Source organism: Pelodiscus sinensis, chromosome 1 (genome assembly GCF_052426305.1).
Source record: "Pelodiscus sinensis isolate ZL-2025 chromosome 1, ASM5242630v1, whole genome shotgun sequence".
Taxonomy (NCBI): Eukaryota; Metazoa; Chordata; order Testudines; family Trionychidae; genus Pelodiscus; species Pelodiscus sinensis.
Genome location: NC_143052.1, coordinates 127,740,163 through 127,761,294, shown reverse-complemented (window position 1 = coordinate 127,761,294; position 21,132 = coordinate 127,740,163). Strand labels below are relative to the sequence as shown.

At 44.9% G+C, this 21,132-nt stretch overlaps 1 protein-coding gene across 1 annotated transcript in view; it reads right to left on the bottom strand.

Moving 5' to 3' along the window:
- TSPAN9 (tetraspanin 9) overlaps window positions 1-20,722 on the bottom strand; it is a 271,489-nt gene extending 250,767 nt beyond the window's left edge. Inside the window, exon 1 of the mRNA XM_075900398.2 lies at window positions 20,458-20,722. The gene's annotated coding sequence lies outside the window, so the exon portion shown is untranslated. The remainder of the gene's footprint in view (window positions 1-20,457) is intronic.
- Window positions 20,723-21,132: the final 410 nt, after the last annotated feature.

Sequence of the window (21,132 nt, the reverse complement as noted above, 5' to 3'; positions counted from 1 at the left end):
CCAAGCCTAACACTGTTTCAACTGGGAATTTTCTTTATCTATTGACCTAATAGAACAATTTTACTGGGTGCCCCAGGATGGGATTTATAATATTCCTGACCAACATAAACTTAGCCCTGTTGAATTACAAAAGGAACATCTTCCAGTGGCAAAACAATAACTATTTGAACTAAAATTACTGTATTAAGAAATCAATCATGTTAGCAATAATCAAAACCAATAGACAGTCAGATGTTAGTTGGGTTATGTGACAATCAGAAAAAAATGACATTCATTTTAAAGTTAAGAAAAAATTCATGTAACTGGGACCATTAAGTTGTACATGTCACTAACCTATGTTACTGTATGATTGTATTATAGTGTGTCTTTCTACTTCCTTCCTCATTTGCTGTATCTTATTTCACATTAAACTAAGTTCTTCAGGACCTGAGCTTCCATAGTGTTTGTAACAACACTTGTCACAATGTGATCCTCATCTCATTATAATCTTCGCGCTCTTCCTGACCAGCTCAGCACCCCATTGTGCTGGGTATTGTACAAACACACCGGAAGGGACTGTCCTTGTTTTAGCTGACTGGACAGACAAAGGGTGAGAGAAATGTACTACAGGTTGAACCTCTCTAGTCTGGCACCCTCAGGACCTGACTGATGCCAGACCAGAGAGTTTGCCAGACCACAGGAGATCAGTGTTGTCTAGCAGCATTATCAACACTCCCACTGCCTACTGGGCTCTTAAAAGACATTTAGTTGTAAATTAGAGCTAAATAACAGCACAGAACACTGACAGTCAGGATTTGTGGCTTTAAACAAACTTTATGGGACTGTGGGAAACTTGGCCACACCCATGGTAAGTGGACATGTGGCTAACTCAAATCATGCCACACCAGAGATGTTGCCAGACCAGAAAGGTTCAACCTATACTATTATCCCAGTTGTACAGATGGGAAACTAAGGGATAGGGATTAAATAACTAAATTAAAGTCACACAGGGAACCTGTGGCAGAGCTGGGGATAGAACCTAAATCTCCCAAAGCCCAGTCGCATGAGTACAGCAAAGGACCATTCTTCTCCTCTGGTTTCTACTCATGCCATCTTGAGATTTTCTGCACACAATCAAAAACATTCTATGCAATCATAAACTGTCCAGCCCTTTCTAATGACTGCCCACATATACAATAATGAAGCCCCTCGATTACCCCTTAAATTCCTCAGCCCACTTCTTTCCCACTCTAAAGAAACAAAAAGATGAGCTTCAGTGAACACTGAACATTAACAAATCAGGCCTCTGGTGGACCATTTCTATTTGAAAACATAACTGAAGACCTTCTTTACTAAACAATCATATACCATTTGTACCACTCCCTTGGGCAGTTTCTAAAGTCAGGCTTCACAGTGTATTCCACTGAATTTTCAAAAAGAATGCTGATGCTATTATTTCACTATTTATGGGTATTTCAGTAACATACTGCTGTAGTATCTGAGCCTAGTTAGAAACCAGATTCATTTTTTACTTTAAAATATATAGTTATTTTTTGGAAGAAAGTCCAGGAAATTCCCTCTGCTCAGCATGGCACAGTCCCACCTTATCAGCAGAAACAGATGAATTTGAAAATAAAAGCCCTGAATTACAATGGAGGTTTCAAAACTCCCACTTCTGACCGTAGTCAGCATGCTAAGAAAGTGATGTGATTTGTTGTCACTAATGTGAGAATAGAGACAAACTTTTCAACCTGCTGTGAAAGTGACTTCAGCACTGTAAGAGGAAGGGCAGTGGGAGGAATGGTGTATTAGAGTATATGTGAGAAACATCTGAAATGTACGGTCTGTTTGACACCTGTGTAAAAGTAGTATTCCCAGGTGATTTTGTGCCTAGATCAGCATTCTGGAAATCGTGTCTATCACCATTTACTAGTGGAATGAGATAATTTAGCGTATTTGGTATATGACATATTTCTACATTGCCATAGATTTAACCCAATTTGTAACAAACATTTGCCAAACAGCATGTTCCATTGCCCAGTGTTATGTGATCATGTAACTTGAGACACACTCATAGCACATGTTCCCCTCAGGGGCAGAGTTAAGGCTGCCAGGGGAATTCTCAATTTCCTATTACTTCAAGGTTAAATATTATACTTAATGTTACATTAAACTTTTGCAGTATCAAGTTTTAAAGAGATCACAATTCAAAGTCATTTGAACTGAGACAGAGAGAGAAAGACAGAAGATCTTTGTGTAGCAATAACCTATTTCAAGCTTCCCCAGCTATTCATCTATTCACACATGCCTCCCATCAGCTAAAAGGAGACACTCATTCAGGGGCGGCCCGTGAGGCAAGGCAAACTAGGCAGTTGCCTAGGGCGCCGCCAGCCCGGGTGCCCATTGACGGCCGTGCAGACGGGAGCGCCGATCGTGCCTTCTGCCTGGGGCACCAGCTGCCGCAGCCTGCCTCAGGCTGCTCCTGCTCTCATTGATTGGGGCCATAAGAAACACCCGACCAGTGGTCCTTCTAGTGCAATGGTCACCCGCCAGTAGATTGGGATCTACCAGTGGATCTTGGAGCAGCTGACAGGGGATCCTGACTGGTTTGGCCAGGAAGCTCTCAAGCGCTGGCACTTCAGTTGCCCCTCCACCCCCTGTCATGCTGCTCCTACCCTCTACCTTGGAGGTGCCCCCTGGGAGTCTCCTGTTTGCTGTGCAGAGTGTAGGAGGGAGAAGGGGGGGCGCTGATGTCAGGGTGTTCCTCCTCCCCCCACTCCTATTCCCTATCTCCACACAGAGAGAAGGGGATGGAGGGAGCTTGTCAATGCAAGTCTCTGTCACTCTCACGCACTGCATGTGTCTCTGTCTCTCCCAAACACACACTGTCCTTCATTCTCATCTCCCAACCCAACACATATGAGGGGGGTTGTTGTTACTTCTTTTACTATTTGCAAAGTGGGGGTTTTTTGGTTTTTGACTGTCCCTGTCCTGAACCTCCCTCCTGCCCCCAACATCCTGACCCCAACATGAGTCCCCCTGCACCCAAACTCCTTCCCAAAGCTTGTACCATGAAAGCCCTCCTAGACCCCAATCCCCCACCCAAGGCTAAGCCCAGAGCTCCTTCCACACTCCAAACTCCTTGGCTCAAAACCAGATCCTCAAAACCAACCTCCTGCCCAACCAGGTGACATTGAGTGAGGATGGGGGTCGAAGGGGGATGGAGTGAGCAGGGTGAGGCCTCAGAGCAGGGGTGGGACAGGGGCGGGGACTCAAAGAAGGGGCAAGAAGGAAGTGGGGGGGAAGATCATTTGGGTTTGAGGTAGATCTTACATTGCACTTAAATGGAAAAAGTTATCTTGTTGTTAAAAAGGTTGGAGACCACTGTTCTAGTGCATGATCCTGTTATTGACAGTACCCACTGCAAAATGCTTCAGAGAAAGGCTACAAAAAACCTGCAAAACTCCAATATGCAGCAACCCACAGGGAAGTTTCTCACTTAGCCCTAGGCAATTAGTGGTTGATTTATACTCTGGAAGCACCATATGCCTATAATTTACTTCATCTTATCCACAGTAACTGTGAATTTCACTATATAAATGTCTAGCATTCCTTGATAAACTCTTTACCCAATATCTTGCAACAGAGTGCCACCCATTCATTATGCATCATATAAAAAAGAATTCCCTTTTATCCACATGACATGTCTTGCCCTTTAATTTAACTGAACTGGGTGTCATGTTGTTCTTGAACACAGCTAGAGGGAAAACAGGAGCAAGTAATTTATTTTCTCCACACCAGGGGGTCAGCAACCTCCGGTTCACGTGCCACAAAGCAGCACACGAGCCGATTTTGAGTGGCACGCGCACACTAACCTGCTGCCAGCACCCTCACCAGTCCCCAGCAGCAGGTTAGACTGCGCACACAGTGGCTGTGTGCTCAGAGGCATCCCTGAGCCAGCTGAAATGCACATTGCTGCTGGCAAGTCCCTACCACCCCTTGCCCCACCACCATGTGCCGCATGGCTCTCTCCCTCCCTCAGCGGGACTGCCTCTGGTGCACAGGGCCCAGTGTCCGGCCACGCCACCTCCTCCTCCTGCAGGCTGCCACTGCCAGGGGAACTGTTTGCAACTGGCAGAGCTGCCACAGCTGGAGCAGGGCCTCTGTCTGCTCCCAAGGGGACGTGCTGGCCACATGGCCTACAGCACTGCCACCTGGCTGGCCCGCCTGTGGCCCAAGGAGCTGGCCGAGAGACTGACACTCGGCCTGCACAAGAAGGCACTGTGCCTGCTGCCCTGGCCAGCTGGTAGACCTAAGGAAGTGGGCGAGGTGCTGGGTGACCCCTGCTCGGCTGCTGTGCAAGCTGGTGACCCTGCACTGCAGCCACACTACCACCGCTGTGCCCAACCTGCCATGTGCCACAAACACAAGTAAGTGCCCCACCCATCCCCTCATGCCCAGGACCCTCCCCCTTTACTCATCTACCCCTAGCCAGACAGCATGGGCGCTCCAACGCCCTGGCAAACAGCCTGCCCCCATGCCTCTCCTGCCCCCTGCTTTGCTTCTGCCCTCTCCCCTGGCCAGAAACCCTATTCCATGGTGTGCGCAGTGTAGAGAGCCCCTCTCTCCCAAGACAGCAGCACAGCCCAGAGCAGGAGGTTTACGTTTCGGCACACCACTTCAGAAACGTTGCTAACACCCTGCTCTAAACTGTTCATTACTTTATATGCCGCTTACATTCCATCATCTATTTGATTAATTGATAAGGACTAGCACAGCATTCCACCTTCGAAATGTACAAGAGGCCCAGCAAGGGCTCTTGTGCATTTCAAAGACTGCAACGCTGCATATAGCCCGGGGAGCCATATGGAGCCCACTGCGGCTCTTGTACATTTCAAAGAGGAAGCGCCGCTCCTGCACCTCTGCCCCCTCCCACGGAGCTGGAGCTAGAGGGAAACTGCCTTCTAAGCTGGCTCCCCCCAGCACCCCTGCCTTCTCCCCCCACTTGCTGCCTCCTTGTGATAGAGGCAGCAAGGCGGGAGAAGTGACTAATCAACTAATGTGTCAACTATCCGATAAGCTTTTGCTTATTGAATAGTTAACTAGTCGATTAGTTGCTTACATCCCTAGTCTTTTCAAAGACTCAGATGGCAGTTAGATGTCCGTCTGCCATCTGAACCTTTGAAAAATCTGTCTCCTGATCTCTCATTTCTCCTCACACGAATAAGTATTTTTACCCCTTCTAGCTTTGCTACCTCTTTATGGAGATGAGGAGACTAGATATAAATACAATATTCCAGAGGGGGGCATGCAACTGATTTGCACAACAGCAAGAGTATGTTTTCAGAATTCATCGCTAGCCCTTCCTCAACACAGCCTAACATGTTGGGTTTTTTAGATCACAGGGAGAGAGGAGATTTTTTTTTTCCCCATTGGCCTGACCATAATAACAAACTGACTGCATCCCATCCTCCCTCAAGCCTTGAGCTACAACCCTCACATCCTTCCTCCAGCCTGAACTCTAGCAACCTCAGCTATTGCGGATTGCTATGACTCACAGTTCACTGATCTCAAAATATACTGTCGCGGCTGCTCTTTGTCTAGAGTTTGCTCTACACATTTCACCTCCAGAGCATTACCCCACAACAAATCAAGTGGGTAAGCAGGCCGCTGACACCCTGTTCCTCCCATTGCCAGGCCCTGCTGCCCTGCTCAGCTTTTGGCAGAACAGATGGCAATAAGAGACAAGCTTTCTCTTGCTTCTCCCAACAGCCACAAAGAAAGGAAGTGGATCTCTCTACATTGTCAGAACAGCATAGTTTTCCATTTTCCAGATGCTTATTAGGGAAGGTCAATACCCTCAGGAAATCTCCCTAGGAAGTCCAGGGCAGCATCTTCATACTAGGGCACCAAAGATGTGAGTGTAGAGGTGAATAGACGTCAACATAGTAGCATCTGACACCACTTTCACACCCTGTTGATTAATACATGTTTATGTAATTAGATTAAATTAAGGAGGGTTGCGATGGCTGGATAAGGGTGTGGAATATATTCAGTATCAGTAGTGAATACCATAGTGCCCTTCAAAGGATCTCTTCCTCCCCCCTCCCCACTTCCCTTTCCAAAGTGTCAGAGACAGATATAACATTTAATAATTAAGACCACAAAGTGGGCCAATGTTTCCACATACCGGATGAAACTAAAATAATTCTGTGTAATATCTCCCTGGGAATACACATGGTTACTTCAAAGCAACAGTAAAAGAGACACCAGAATTACCCCAGGAGCCCTTTTTATACGAGAGGAGATAACGTTTGATTCTCCATGTCACAAATCCTAAAGGGTGAGGATTTTCAAAAGAGCTTCATCTGAGTCCAGCTCTGCTCCCATTGGTGTCAATGGCAGGTTTGCTGCTCACATCTTTGCGGGCAGCGTTAGGTCAATGCTTAAGTGCGTCTGAAATCACACCTTAAGATCCCACTTCTTAGTGGCACACACATAGGTCAACGAGCAAGCAGCTAAGGAAATCCAGAAGGGGATAAGAGAGGAAAAAAATTACACTGACTGACCTGACCATCTTCGGGACTCCCCTGTTTGACACAGTTTTCCCATCACACACACACAATTCTTCTCTCAGCTTGTGAAGGAACGGTCAAGACTGAAAGCACTCTCACACATCCTACCTGCCTCCCCGGGGGGGAAGCAGACGTAGATTTAATTTTAGAAGGCACGCCAGTATAAAAGCAATGGACACGATACTAAAACAAAGGTTAGATTAGGAGACATTAAATATCAATGGACAGAAGCAGCCCTTTATGTGACAAGTCAGTCTCATTAGAAAAGGGGAATGGCCACCTAATGGAAATAATATATATTAACAGAGATGTATGTTGTAATAATTAGGCCTATACATTTACCCTAATTGGGAGCTCGACTTGTAAGAGGCAAGTGAAGGCTCAAGAAATGTCACAATAACCTATAGCAACTAGCACTGGTGGGAAATGGAGCAAAAGCCAATACAGAAAAACAGAACTAGTACAAACAAAAAGCTCAACTGATACCATTAAAGAATCATGCACTTATGCTAACCATTCACACTACCCATGATTCGTGACTCTATTTTCTCTTGTCTGTGTCTTGTTTTGTCTTTTCGGAAACAGGATCAGACTTTAACAACATAAGCACTTAACTAACTTCTTTTCTCATCCTGCCTCCCCCCCCCCCCCCCCCCCCCACAAGGATACCATCTAAGAGAATATCAAATAAGAGGGTTTTTTTCCCTTCTGAAGACTCTCTACAATTAAAGGGAACAAGGGAAGTGGTTACACAAAAGCCTTCCTTTACATGCCAAGTACTTTAACTGTTGCTCAGTCTAAGAGCCACCTACATGAGGTAGATGCTATTTGAGGGTCTCCCCACAGAGGAAACTGGCAGTTGGAGCTTAGGAAAGTAGGCCTATCCATAGGGGACAAAGACCCCAGGAGGATGACAGCTGAACCATGTTCACGGGAAAAGCTGAGGGATTTCAGGATGCCATAAGGAAAACAGGCTTACCATGGGTGGGGCTCTTATCTGACTGTCAGGAGAGATTGGGGAGGGGGTCATTAAACATGCCCCCAGAGGGTGGGGTGCAGTTTGAAATGTACTAAACCATGCTGGGGTGATTTGGAAATTCCAGAGTGTATCTAAAACCAAACCACTGCTAGAGATAGGGAAGCTGAGTTATGGCCCAAACAGGGATAAGTTGACTCTGTGGTGCTTACTCTATAAAATTCATGAGCAATTCAGGTGCTTCCTCAAGTAAAAATCAGGGAGGGAGATGAGGTTTAAAAATGATTATTCCTGTTGGTCAGAATATTTCCCTGCAGTCTGTGGAATCTGCACAAGAAAGGTTTATTTATTAAATAGAAACCAACCACTATTAGATTTCTGCACTAACCCTCCCTTTATTTTACTATATTTCTATTCTTCAGTTTAGAGCAAAGCTGGAAAGGAGCTCTCTCTACCAGTTTTATTTTCTAGTTGCCAAATCATTAGGGTTTTTTTCCCCAAATGTACGTAATACTCTGTAAGCCAATGTGATTCACTTGTGATTGCACAACATAATTGAAGTTGACAGGATCATAGCCAGCACTGGGAATATTGCTAGGTTTCTGCTGCTGAACTGGCAAGAGAAGCATAAGCTTTTTTGTGAGCATTCAGCAACAAAAAGTTGTGGGGCTTTTGTCTTTTAAAGAGACAGTTTCATTTTAAAAACTGAGTAACACCAAAGAATATTATCAATAGTGTCAGGTATTATATCCCCCTGCAAGCTTTTTGTGGTTTTAAAATTAGGGGTTTTTTAAGTGATTTCTCTCCCAGTTTGTTGACAGGAACATGGCACACAACAGGAGAAACTGACTATATACAGAGTGCTTTTATGCTCAAAGGAAACGGAGGAAAAAGATTTATCTCCCATATTTTCTTTAATTTGTAATTAATTGTAGTTGATTTTCGGGCAGTAGGGCATTTTATTTGACAGCACAGTTTCAGCACATATGTTTCAGTGTTACATTTTTTGGAACAAAGTGGTGAATTTACAAATCATAACAATTATTTCAAATGCAACTCAGATGTTGCAGTGGATTGGAAGGAGCCAAGTTAGACGACATAATTATCACTGTGACTTCATCTACAAGGACCATCTCTCAGAGGCTGGAGAAAGATGGCAGGAGACAAATTGCTTGATCATTGTCTTTGGTCCACCCCCTCTGGGGCACCTGGTGCTGGCCACTGTCAGCAGACAGGCAACTGAGCTAGATGGACCTTTGGTCTGAACCAGTAACGGCCATTCTTATGTCATGTCATGTCATGACACTCATGGTCAACATCATACTCACTAGCAAGTCCTTCCGCCCACATTAAACATATTCTCTAGTAAAGACAAACCCTCAGCGAATGCATGTCTATAAATATTCTCCCCGCAACGTCTTCGATTCAAATCTTGTTGCATTGTATTAGGGCAGAACCAGAAAGTGAAAGCATGCTGTTCTATTTTTACTCCCTACACTTTGCAATGGGCAACATAATTTCACTAAACTCTATCTTTTTCAATTCTCATAATTAAAGATACTCAGAGTGTCACAGGTAGGGCCATATGTCTTTAAATGCTCAGTGTCAATAAACTGGCAGCATTTCTTCCACACGGATACTTTGATTATTTCACCAATCATGCATAGCAACGTTCAATATCAGTAACACCATAGCGGATCCCTCTACGCAAGTACAGGCAGTCCCCGGGTTACGTACAAGATAGGGACTGTAGGTTTGTTCTTAAGTTGAATCTGTATGTAAGTCGGAACTGGCGTCCAGATTCAGCCGCTGCTGAAACTGATCAGTTTCAACAGCGGCTGAATCTGGACGCCAGTTCTGACTTACATACAGATTCAACTTAAGAACCCCAGGCATCCCCAAGTCAGCTGCTGCTGAAACTGATCAGCAGCTGATTCCAGGAAGCCCGGAGCAGGGGCTTCCTGTAGTCAGCCACTGGTCAGTTTCAGCAGCGGCTGACTTGGGGACACCTGGGGCAGAGCAGCTGGGGTGCTGCTGGGTTGGTCCAGTGGCGCCCAGAGCGGGGCTACGGAACCAACCAGCAGCGCCCCAGCTGCTGTACCACAGGCGTCCGGAGCAAAGCCGCGGAGCACGGGGGCAGCGGGACAGCCCAGACGCGCCGTGGCTATCCTGCTGCCCTCGGGCTCCGTGGCTTTGCTCTGCTTTGCTCCCCGTCCCCCTGGTCTGCAGACCAGGGGGACGGGGAGCAGAGCAGAGCAAAGCCGCGGAGCACACAGCCAGCTGACAGCGCAGACACGTCTGGGCTGTCCGCTGCCCGCGTATTCCGCCACTTTGCTTCCTCTCCCTGGTCTGCTGGAGACCAGGGAGAGGGAGGGCCCCGTTCGTAACTGCGGATCCGACGTAAGTCGGATCCGCGTAACTCGGGGACTGCCTGTAATGTAAAGTGCACTCTGGCATACCGAAGTACCGCACGTAGGGTTAGATATTTTACTGCTGCATGCTAAATTAGGGGGGTTTCAAACTGCCCTTTCCATATCATTAAATGGGAAGAGGGCCCTGAGGACAGATGAGGCGGTATGGAAAAGGTGACACGCACTGTTCTAAAACAGGGAGTTTAAGTCACACAGGCCATCAAAAATCCTATTCTAAACATTCTCTTTATACTTTCCTTCACCTGAACTGTGGTCCTGTCTCTGCCCCACTCCAGAGTTTCTTCAGGAAGGGGTTTTGTAAAATGGGGGCAAGATCTTGGTGGATAAGGAGCTGGTTAAAAAAGGGAGATGACAATGAGTCAAACATCCTCTCTGTCTTTGTAAACTGCTGGCATGGGGCTGTCTGCTGGGATTTCTGCCACAGTGCTGTTTCTTTACCCTACCAGCGTGGGAGCTTCATCTTATCCATAAGTCACTAGCTAGCTAATTGGTGTCCAGTGAATCTGAAGTACCACATTTTACTCTGCTCTCACTGCTAGGAGAGAAAAGAAACTCTGACTCTGTTCCACTCCCATCCCCCAAAACTTCCAACCTGTTGAATAGAAGAGGTTGGGGAGAGGGCAAAGCGGGTGTCTATTGATCCATCTGTCCTCCAGCTTGTTTTTGGTTCCTCTTTGCTGCATATGAATAACTTTAGCACTTGCTTCTACAGTTATTTGGGGCATATCAGCTCCACTCTATAAAACTGATGACTCTTGGCAGTTCCACTGCTTCATTTCCAAAAAGTAAACTTTGGGAAATTAAGGACATTAGTTAGGGGACAGGACTGGACTGAAGAACTCAAGGATCTGAATGTGGAGGAAACTTAGAATCACTGTAAGTCAAAACTACAGAAAGTATAGGCTGCATCCCAAACAAAGTGGAAAAAACTGTAAGGAGTTGTAGACTAGGTGAGTAAGAGAAAGCAGAAAGCCCATAAGGATTAGAAAATGGTAGGGATCTGCAAGGAGAGCTACCTCTTGGAGATCAGAAAGTGATAAGGATAAAGTGAGAACTACCAAAAGTCACAGTTGGACCTTGCAAAGAAAATTAAAATCCAACAGCGAAAGATTCTTTCACTATATGAATAAAAAGAAAACAGGAAAGAAATGGGATCACTAACCACGGAGGATGGGGATGGAGATTACAGATTATCTAAGCATGGCCCAACACCTACACAAATACTTTCTCTCTTTTTAATGAGGGTAATGAAGAGTTTAGGTTTAGTGGCAGTGTGGCAAATGAGGATGTGGAGGTAGAAATTACCACATCTGACCTGGAAGTCAAACTCTAAAGCTTAATGGGACTAAATTGGCAGGCCCAGATATTCTCCATCCAAGAATATAAACTAAATTAGCACAGGAAAATGCAAGGCCAATAGCAAAGATTTGTAATTAATCTATAAACTCGGGTGTTGTACCGTATGACTGGAAAAACTACAGGCCTGTTAGACTGACCTCTATTGTATGTAAGGTCTTGGAACAAAATTTGAAAGAGCAAGCAGTTAAGGACACAGAAGTGAATGGTAATTGGAATAAAATACAACATGGTTTTACAAAAAGTATATTATGCCAGAGCTACCTGATCTCTTCTTTGAGAAGATAACTGATGCTTTAGACAAAGAAAATGCAGTAGATCTAGTCTACCTGGATATCAGTAAGACATCTAAGGCAGTTCCACAGAGGAAATTAATGGTTAAGTTGGAGAAAATGGAGATTAATATGAGAACTGGAAAGTGAATAGGGAACTAGTGAAAGGGGAGACTACAATGGATCATACTAGAAAGGTGAACTGTTCATCTGAAGGGAGGTTATTAGGAGAGATCTTCAGGGACTGGTCTTGGGACCAATCTTATTTAATATTATTTACAGATGTTGGCGCAAAAATCAGGAGTGTGCTAATAAAATTTGCAGATAACACAAAGTTTGGAGGTACTGCCAATGCAGAGGAGGACTGGAATATCATGCTAGAAAACCTGGAGGATCTTGTAAACTGGAGTAACAGAAACTAGATTAAATGTAAGGGCACATCTACATAGCAGGGCTAAAGTCTATTTAAGCTACACAACTTCGGCTACATCAATTGCGTAGTTTAAGTCGAAATAGCTGAACTCGGCTTTTGGTGCTGTCTACACAGCAAGATGTCGAAGAAAGAACACTCTTTCTTCAACTTCCCTTACTTCTCATGAAACAAGGGTTACAGGAGTTGGAGAAAGCAGTCCTCCAGCTCAACATTATTTTGAAATAAAGGCTTGTAGTGTAACTTCAGTTATTCCAAAATAATGCTGCTTGTAGACGTACCCTAATAGTGCAAGGTCATGCATTTATAGAAAAAATTCTTGGTTTTAGTCCCTAAACTGGGTACTTGAAAGAGACAAAGCAGAAGAAAGACCTGGGTGTGCTGGTTGATCACAAAATGACTATGGGTACGTCTAGACTACAGGCTTTTGTCGACAGAAGTTTTGTCGACAAATACTGTCGACAAAGCTTCTGTCGACAAAGAGCGTCTAGACTACATTCAGTTCTGTCGACAAAGCAAGCTGCTTTGTCGACAAAACCCTGTAGTCTAGACACAACCCTAGATGCAGTAACACCTTCTGTCGACAAAACTCTGTCGACAAAAGGCGTTATGCCTCATAAAATGAGGTTTACCAGCGTCGACAAAACTGCTGAGTTCTGTCGACGTTATGTCGACAGAACACAGCGGTAGTGTAGACGCAGGTATAGGTTTGTCGACAAAAGTCCACTTTTGTCAACAAAACTCTGTAGTCTAGACACACCCTATGAGAAAAAGTGGTATGACTGTGAAAAACACTAATGCAGTCCTGGGGTGCATCAAGTGAGGTATTTCCAGCAGAGCCAGGGAAGAGTCAGTGCCACTGCAAAAAGGCACTGGTAAGACTTCATCTGGAATTGTATGCAATTCTGGTTTCTCATTTTTAAGAAAGATGAACTTAGATTGGAACAAGTGCAGAGAAGGGCACCTAGGATGATCCAAGGAATGGCAAATCTACCTTACAAAAGAAGACTCAAAGAATCTAGCTTGCTTAACCTTTGAAAAAGAAGGCTGAAAGATATTGATTGCTCCTTATAAATACATCAGAGAAATAAATATTAGGGAGGGAGAGGAGTTATTTAAATTAAGGACAGTATTAGCACAAGAACAAATTAATACAAAGTTGCCATCAACAAGTTTAGGCTCAAAATTTAAGGTTTCCAACCATCAAAGGTGCAACCGTCCAAGGGGAGCAGCGGGGACAAAAACCCTAATGGGCTTCAAAAATGGCCTTATCCTGAGTTGGATAAGTTTATAAAGGGGCTAGCATGATTGAACTGCCTACAATGGCATGTGGCCCATCGGTGACTGCCAGTAGCTATACTCCCCAACAACTGAAGACAGGACACTAGATGGGGAAGGTTCTGAGTTACCAGCAAATAATTCTCTGTGGTATCTGGTTGGTAGGTTTTTCCCACCTGTGCAGGATCTAACTATATTTGGGGGCAGGAAGGAATTTTCCCCCAGGTCTGAGTGGTGAAAGACCACTGGGGATTTTGCGCCTTCCTCTGCATCATGGGACACAATCACTTGCAAGTTTAAACTAGTGTGGATTTTATGTAACTTGAAGTCTATAAACCATGATTTGAGGACTCGGGTATCTCACCCAGAGGTTAGGGGTCTATTAGAGGAGTGGATGGGTGCTGCAATGGTCAGAAGATCAGACCAGATGACCACAATGGTCCTATTTGACCTTAAAGTCTGAGTGTATGTCCACCCATCTGATAGGAGACCATCAGTTTTCTCAAATCCACTCCAGGACTGTCTGGCAAAGCTTGGGGAAGCACTGAAGATGCATGTGTGCAAATTTAACAATAAGATACTGCATAGATTTAAAGTACAGGCAGTCCCCGGGTTACATGGATCCGACTTACATCGGATCCCTACTTACAAACGGGGTGAGGCAACCCCGCACTAGCTGCTTCCCCTCAGCAGACCAGGGAGACGTGAAGCTAGCGCCCACCCCCCCCCCCCAGCAGACCAGGGAGACGCGGAGCAGCTTTTCTCAGCAAACACCTCAGCTTGAGAATAAAGGACTGAGGGAAGTGAGGTGTGGGAGAATAAAACTGAGCTCTGGAGAAATGTTTGGCTAGAGTTTCCCCTACAATATGTACCAGTTCCGACTTACATACAAATTCAACTTAAGAACAAACCTACAGTCCCTATCTTGTACGTAACCCAGGGACTGCCTGTATTCATATTTGAAAGGTTATCATTCCAAGCCTACCTCCTAGAAACTTGGTTTTATTTTAAATGCAAACTTATTCTGAATAATTTGCGGATGAAGTTTCCCTGACACATCAAGAGAAGTATTCCATCTGCCTGACAGGATTTTTCCAAAGTGCTCTCAAATACATATAAATAATACTCTGCAATGTTGTCCTTGACTCAGGAAGGAAAAGAACACTCTAGATATATTTAGCACAGTCTCCAAACCTACATTACTTCAATTACAGTTTATCAAATCCCAGTTTCTTCAAACAGGGCAAAACATTTTTTCCCTCACTCACGGAACTACATTTTCAGTATAAAGTACAAATTGAAGCTGACAGCATTGAGATAAGTGAATGTTAAGAAAAGTGTAAAGTGATTTAAAACACACTCATCCTTGCTCCAAATTAAAGTATGGAAAATTTCATATTAAAATAATGAAAATTAAACAAATCGGGAATTTCAAAAGGCATTCTCCATTTCCCTCCTCAATTTTAAAGATTTTTTTGGATGACTTTTTTAACCTCTCTGCCTGTGTTTAACACCAATTTAGGGTGATCCTGCAAACAATACTGCAACTAGTGAATAGTCCAAAGAAGACACAATGTTCAATATTAAATTTCAACAAGCCAGGTGCTTGGGTTATTGGGAGTCAGAGGATTTTAAGGATGGTCCACACACACTTTGTATACTGCTTTAAATAAATTGGTTTAGAAACATACTGTTAAAGTAGTACAGTATTCTAGGGGGGATGCAGATATGCCTGTATAAAGGAGCTTCTCCTGAATATAGCTCATTAGGGCAATAAACTAAATCAGCACAAGCCACTTCATAGTGATAAATCTGCACCCATACGATGAGGCTGTAAAGGATATCAGTACACAAATCACATACACACACTACTGACACAATTAAATTGGTACAAAAAACTGTATGGGCCAAATGTAATTTACTTTCCACTATTTAATGCTCTTGATTTCCTTTTTGTATTTTTCTCAATACAGACAATGAAAGTTGACTCCCTAGCTATTAGTCACTTCCACTTCCAGCTTCAGAATTACCAGACATCAATCCAGGGCTGCAAATGTGTTACATGATTTCAAGTGTTTCAGGGGAAACTTTTACATCCAAAGGAAAAATTTATTTCAAAGGAATTTAAAATACATCATGCAAATATTCCTATTGTGCTTCTTTAAAAGGTGACAGTCCTTTTAACTGAGACTATTCTTGCAATGTTATCATAATGTATATATCAGAAAACTGAACAGAAATACTAAGCCTTTTTTCCTTTTAAAGAATCATAGGCATTAGAAATGAACAAAATTATTTAGTCTGTAAAATCTCTTTGGGGACAATGCAGGGCAGTTCCCTGAAGAATATGTTCTAGTGTTTCTCTCTCTAGCTTTCAGAGTCCTAACCAATGGGACTTACTAACCTTCCCTTGGCAAGACCAGATGACAGCCTACTACATCTCACTGTCAGGAAGTTTCTTTCTGATGTTCAGGCTAAATTTTCCCTTTTGAAATATCTTCCTCTTGATCTTACTTATTAAAGCCCATGTACAGTAAAAGTTGCGTCATCCAAAACTAACAACCTGAAAGCTCTAGAAACCAGTACTTCTGATATCTCCCAATACAAATCTTCATCTTGTAACTAGAATCAATGCTGAAGCTAACTGGAATAGCCAATGCTATTTGGGACTAGAATATTTCCAAGAGCAGTCAGGCTACACTCAAGTTAGCTGAGAAGAGCAGAAAGCTGTTCTTTCTATTTGTATCCATCATTGTGACTGGTTGTCTTATTACTTGGTGTATTGTCTTTTATTATCATATTAAATATCGTACGACTATAGCATCCAAGATACAAGCAAAAAGCAAATGAGAGAAATAATAGAGTTGTGTTGACAATAAAACAGAAAATAGATATGTCGAAATTGGTATTCCGATAAGTATAATTCTTAAGTAAATGGAATTTTTGACTAATTGGCACCCTCCATTCCACCAACATGCCAGAAAACATAGGTTTCACTATATCTCACTAAATAATTCCCCTGCATCCTGTTTACACCCTTCACATATTTCATCCAAGAAAAAGAGATCTTTCCATTTGCTACTGTTGCAAAGACAGTTTCTTCAAATTAGGTTCACATTTAGGGGCTCTAAAGCAGAAGTATTATACAATGACACAACGTAACTAAAAAGGTGGCATGTCCTAAAACAAATCTTTCCAACAGAAAACATAACCCCTTAGATGTAACAGAATTATAAAAATCCAGTTCACTTGTCACCATCTACACCCAATGTTTGTTTTCTGCATTTCTTTCAGCTTGAGAGAAAAAAAAATAGTGCACTCAGTTTCACTTTGTTTACAGATAGTGGAGTTCTGCTTGGCACAAGATCTGCCTGTGTGCATTTTACTGCAGGGACTAGCTTCTTAGGTAGCATGATCCATTCCGCAAGATTTTTTATTGATGGGCTCAAGTGCTTAGAACTTCAGCAAAATTTGTTTAACACAGCCTGGAAACAAGTGTTCTCTAAACTGCGGATTGTACTCAGATCATTTCCCACCAGATGCAGAGCCAAATTTTCCAAAGCAACACCCAGAAAGACACTCTATGGCCTTCCTGTAAAAACCCGTGCAAAAGGTGGCGATGATGAGCTAGAATTAACTCTCTGCCCACTGGAGCTCAGGCTGCCCAAATGAGAATTGCACACACGCTACAGAAAACAGCAAGCTGCCCAAATGAGAATTTAAAGGGGGTTTTTTTTGGTATGACCCTAAGGAACACAGAACTGACTATAAAGTAGTACAGGCAGTTCCCGGGTTACATGGATCTGACTTACATCGGATCCCTACTTACAAACGGGGTGAGGCAACCCCACACTAGCTGCTTCCCCCCAGCAGACCAGGCAGACGCAGAGCGGCTTTTCTCAGCAGACACCTCAGCTTGAGAATAAAGGACTGAGGGAAGTGAGGTCTGAGAGAATAAAACTGAGCTCTGGAGAAATGTTTGACTAGAGTTTCCCCCCCTACAATACGTACCAGTTCCAACTTACATACAAATTCAACTTAAGAACAAACCTACAGTCCCTATCTTGTACGTAACCCAGGGACTGCCTGTACACAGATTTTATTCTGAGAAAACAGGAGAATCCAGTGGGAAAGCTACAGAGGGACTTAGAGAGAAGATTTCAGAACACAGTGCAAGTAAGAGTAAGGAGTGAACTGCCCTTTCTTGAACTTAACCCGTCCTTTTTCATCCAGTTTGGTTAGAAGAGAAACATCTCAAACAAAGAAACAATGCAAACCAGGAATAGATTCCTCAGTCTCTATCCTCTGCCAGACAGTATATGCACCTACTATTCCAGATTTCCCACAGGTAGAGATATTTACAATATTAGCACCCTATTAATAAACTGAAGTGCCAGCCCTTGTGTCTTAGTTATAACACTCAAAATTGCTCTGACCCACCCCAGATTTGGTTTTGGTTGAGCTGACACAAGTACCTCTGCTCTTTTCATAGAACAATAAATCTGAGGACATTTCTGAAATAAAGAAAATTAATGGGACACTTAAAACTAGCCCAACTGTGAAAACTGACAAACATGAGATTTTGTAAAACCCAAGTAAGGCAGAAAAAAACATTTACAATTGTTTTTACACAAGCAATCCCTTGCAGTAAAAGCTTCCTGGACTCCATAGCAAGTCCCAGGAACTAGACTCTGAGCCCAACTCCCTAGATTCTGTGGTGTAAATTCTGCTGCAACATCACATCCATTTTAAAATGGAGGTTTTTGTGGAGTTAAATGTGAAACTGAATCATACAATCAGTACAGCAGTTTCAGTAATGGTTTCACAGACACCGAGGCTAAAAGGGGCCAATGTGATCATTGAGTCTGACCTCCTGTGTCATAGAACTTCCCCAAAATAATTCCTTATTAACTATGTTGTTCTCGCACTTCCTTTTTTCACAGGGATTTATTTTTTTTAATTGATAATGCACAACTGAATCATAGAAGTTTTCATGGGGAGACTAAAGGACATGGAAACCATATTTCTGCTAGTTATCAATGGTGAACTAAATTAATATGTTTAAAATAATATGTTTAAAGTAATTAAATTATACATTGATGTTGACTGTAGTTTCAGAGTTGTCCCATTCATCTCAGAGAAGGTGTTATTTCATACTTCTGAGCTATTGTTTCAAGTTGTCTGAAACAGGCAGATGCTGCTGTGTTGCCTAAATTCTGATTCTGTCTTCAAGGTTTTCTTGGCAACCCCAAGGACTATGATTAGTTGGTTTAAAAGGAAGCTTAGATAGTGGAGCACATCTCTGCAGTCCCCTGCTCCAAACCCTGCCTGTACTGTTGGAACCCAAACACTGCAGCACTAAGACTGCAAAAGTGAAAGCATCTATAAGCTCAAGCTAACTTGACTTAATTAATTTGAATTATTCACACTAAGAAAAATACAAAAAGGAAGCAAGAGGTAATGAAATGCTATTTAAATCATGCGTGGTTTTTTTAAGCTGACCCACATCACTTCATTGTAAAAGTCTTGAGAACTGTAAATTTGGCCTTGGGTGCCATACCTACCAGTCTTGTTTGCATCCCCCTCTTTGTCAATAATTATTCTATATCATTGCAGAGAAGGGCATCAAAAGCAATATAACATAATATATGTTTAATATAGCAACTAAACATACAAAAACAGCAGCAGCTTTGCAGTTACATAAAACCTTCCATAAAAGAAGGCTTTTCCCAACAGGTAAGGGTTAGGTGTAGGCAAAAGCAGAGAGGGGGCTAATGGCCTGATTTTTCACAGTTGCTCTGCATCCGGACTCTTCGTTGAAGTCAGTGGAAGCTGTGAGCACTCTGTATCTTTCAAAATCAAGCCAGAAGCGGTAAAGTCACACAGGAAGTTCTGGGTACAGTTCGGGAGAGAACTCGGATGTTCTGACTCCCAGTCCTTTGATCACAAATTCATGGGAATACCATCTTATGACAACACACTAGAGCACTAATAAAGGGACGCAGTAACCGAATTGCAACTGTCGCCCACAAATATACCTCCCCCCCCAAAGTGTCATCCTTGTCCCATTGTACCCTATTTTCTATGCACAGCCCCTCCTGTGCTGCACCCCCTATACCCTACATGCCACCTCCTTAGGAGGTGACTGCCTTCCAACACCTCCCAGGCCTCAGCAGGACCTGAGTTAAGAGCACATTTCACCAAATTCAACATGAAATGTTTCTTGACATTTCCTCTAAGCGCAAGGGGGAAAACAGGAACAAACATTAAACAACAGGAAGAAAGCCAAAAATGGTATGACCAGCCCTTTGAAGGATCATACTAGTATGGTAGGCCAGCCTGCTTCCCATGTTCCTTCTCCTGCTGCACTCCACTTCTCACAGGAGCTACTGCATTATAGGGGAACCCTTGGTTCAGCCTATAGTACAGGAGCTCCCCTGCTTTCCCCCTCCAACCACAGTGCACTGCTCCCAAGCTGAGATCTGTGCTTTAGCATCCCTGAAGTTCCTCCTCTCTGCTTGGGCTGCAGTGATACAGGAGCATTGTGGGGCGAGAGCTCACACCCCCTCCCACGGAGGCTGGGAGCAGAAGCAGGAAAGGGCTTCGCTCCAAACACACTTATTTTGAGGACGAGGAGAATGAAATGAATAAAATCTTTTCTCACGAGAGCACTTCAGCCCCTGGCCCAGGGGGCCCAGCCCACACAGCCATTGTTGGGCTGTTCCCTGCTCTTGCTGCCACTAACTTTTCCATCTCTGGGGGAATCAGACATACGCGCCAGCTTGGGGGGAAAACTAGAGGCTGTGTCATCCACATGGCAGAGAGGGGCAGTGAGCCCGTCCCCATATGCAGCTCTTATCCCTCTGCATACCCCCAGGCTCTCCCCTGCTGCACCCCGCTCTCTCCGCACCTTTCCTTGCATCCCCTTTACACCACCCCAGCCGCTGCTGCTGCTTCTGCCCAGCACCCCCGGGCCTAACCTGGCCCCAACTCGCCCCCTGAATCCGGATCTTACTTGCCCCACTGCTCCCCCGCCTTCCTCCACCCCGCCCCCCCGGGTCTCCCCAGCTTTCCCTTCCCCCGCCCAACTTCTCAGGCCAGAAAGTGCCTGTAACTTTCCCAGCCGCTCCCCACCCTGCCGCGCCGGCGCCGGACTCACCGGGTCCCGGGAGCGGGCGGGGAGCTGGGCCGGGTCCTGGGGGAGCTGCGATTGCACCGTGGGACGCGGCTCCAGGCTCCGGCTGCTGCCAGCGGAAACAGGGGGAGGGGCCGGGCCGCGGAGCTGAGCGGGGAGGAGCTGGGGGGCGCCGCGCTGCCCGGAGGAGGCGCCGGCTGCGGCCCCGCGGGGAGAGAAGCCGCGCTCCGTTTGCTCCCGCCGGGCCCTGCCGGGGATCTTTGCTCCCGCGGGCAGGGGGCGATCTCTGAGCCGGGCGCTGGGCACCCGGGGGCTTAAGCCCCCAGCGGGCCTGAGCTCGCTCTGCCTGCCCCCAGGAGCCTGCAGCGGGCTCCCTCCCACTCCGCCTGTCCCGAGCTCGGCGCCTCCGCTGGGCCCCTTAAGCTCCAGAGAGGGACCAGAGTCTGCTAGGGCCCCGCAGCCACTGCCCGGCCTCTGCTATGCGGGGCGCAGGGCTCTGGGCCACCCCAAAGCGGTGCCGCCAGCACCCTCTGCCCCTAGAGCTCGCCCAGGTTTCCCCGCAGCTGCCAGCTGGAGCCTCCCTCACACCAATCCCACTCCAGCGGTAGAGCCCTGCCAATCCTTGGACAGCCGCTTTAGCTCAAAGGGTATCCACAGGCCGATCATTTCTGCAGATGCAGATAACCAACTTTGTATCGC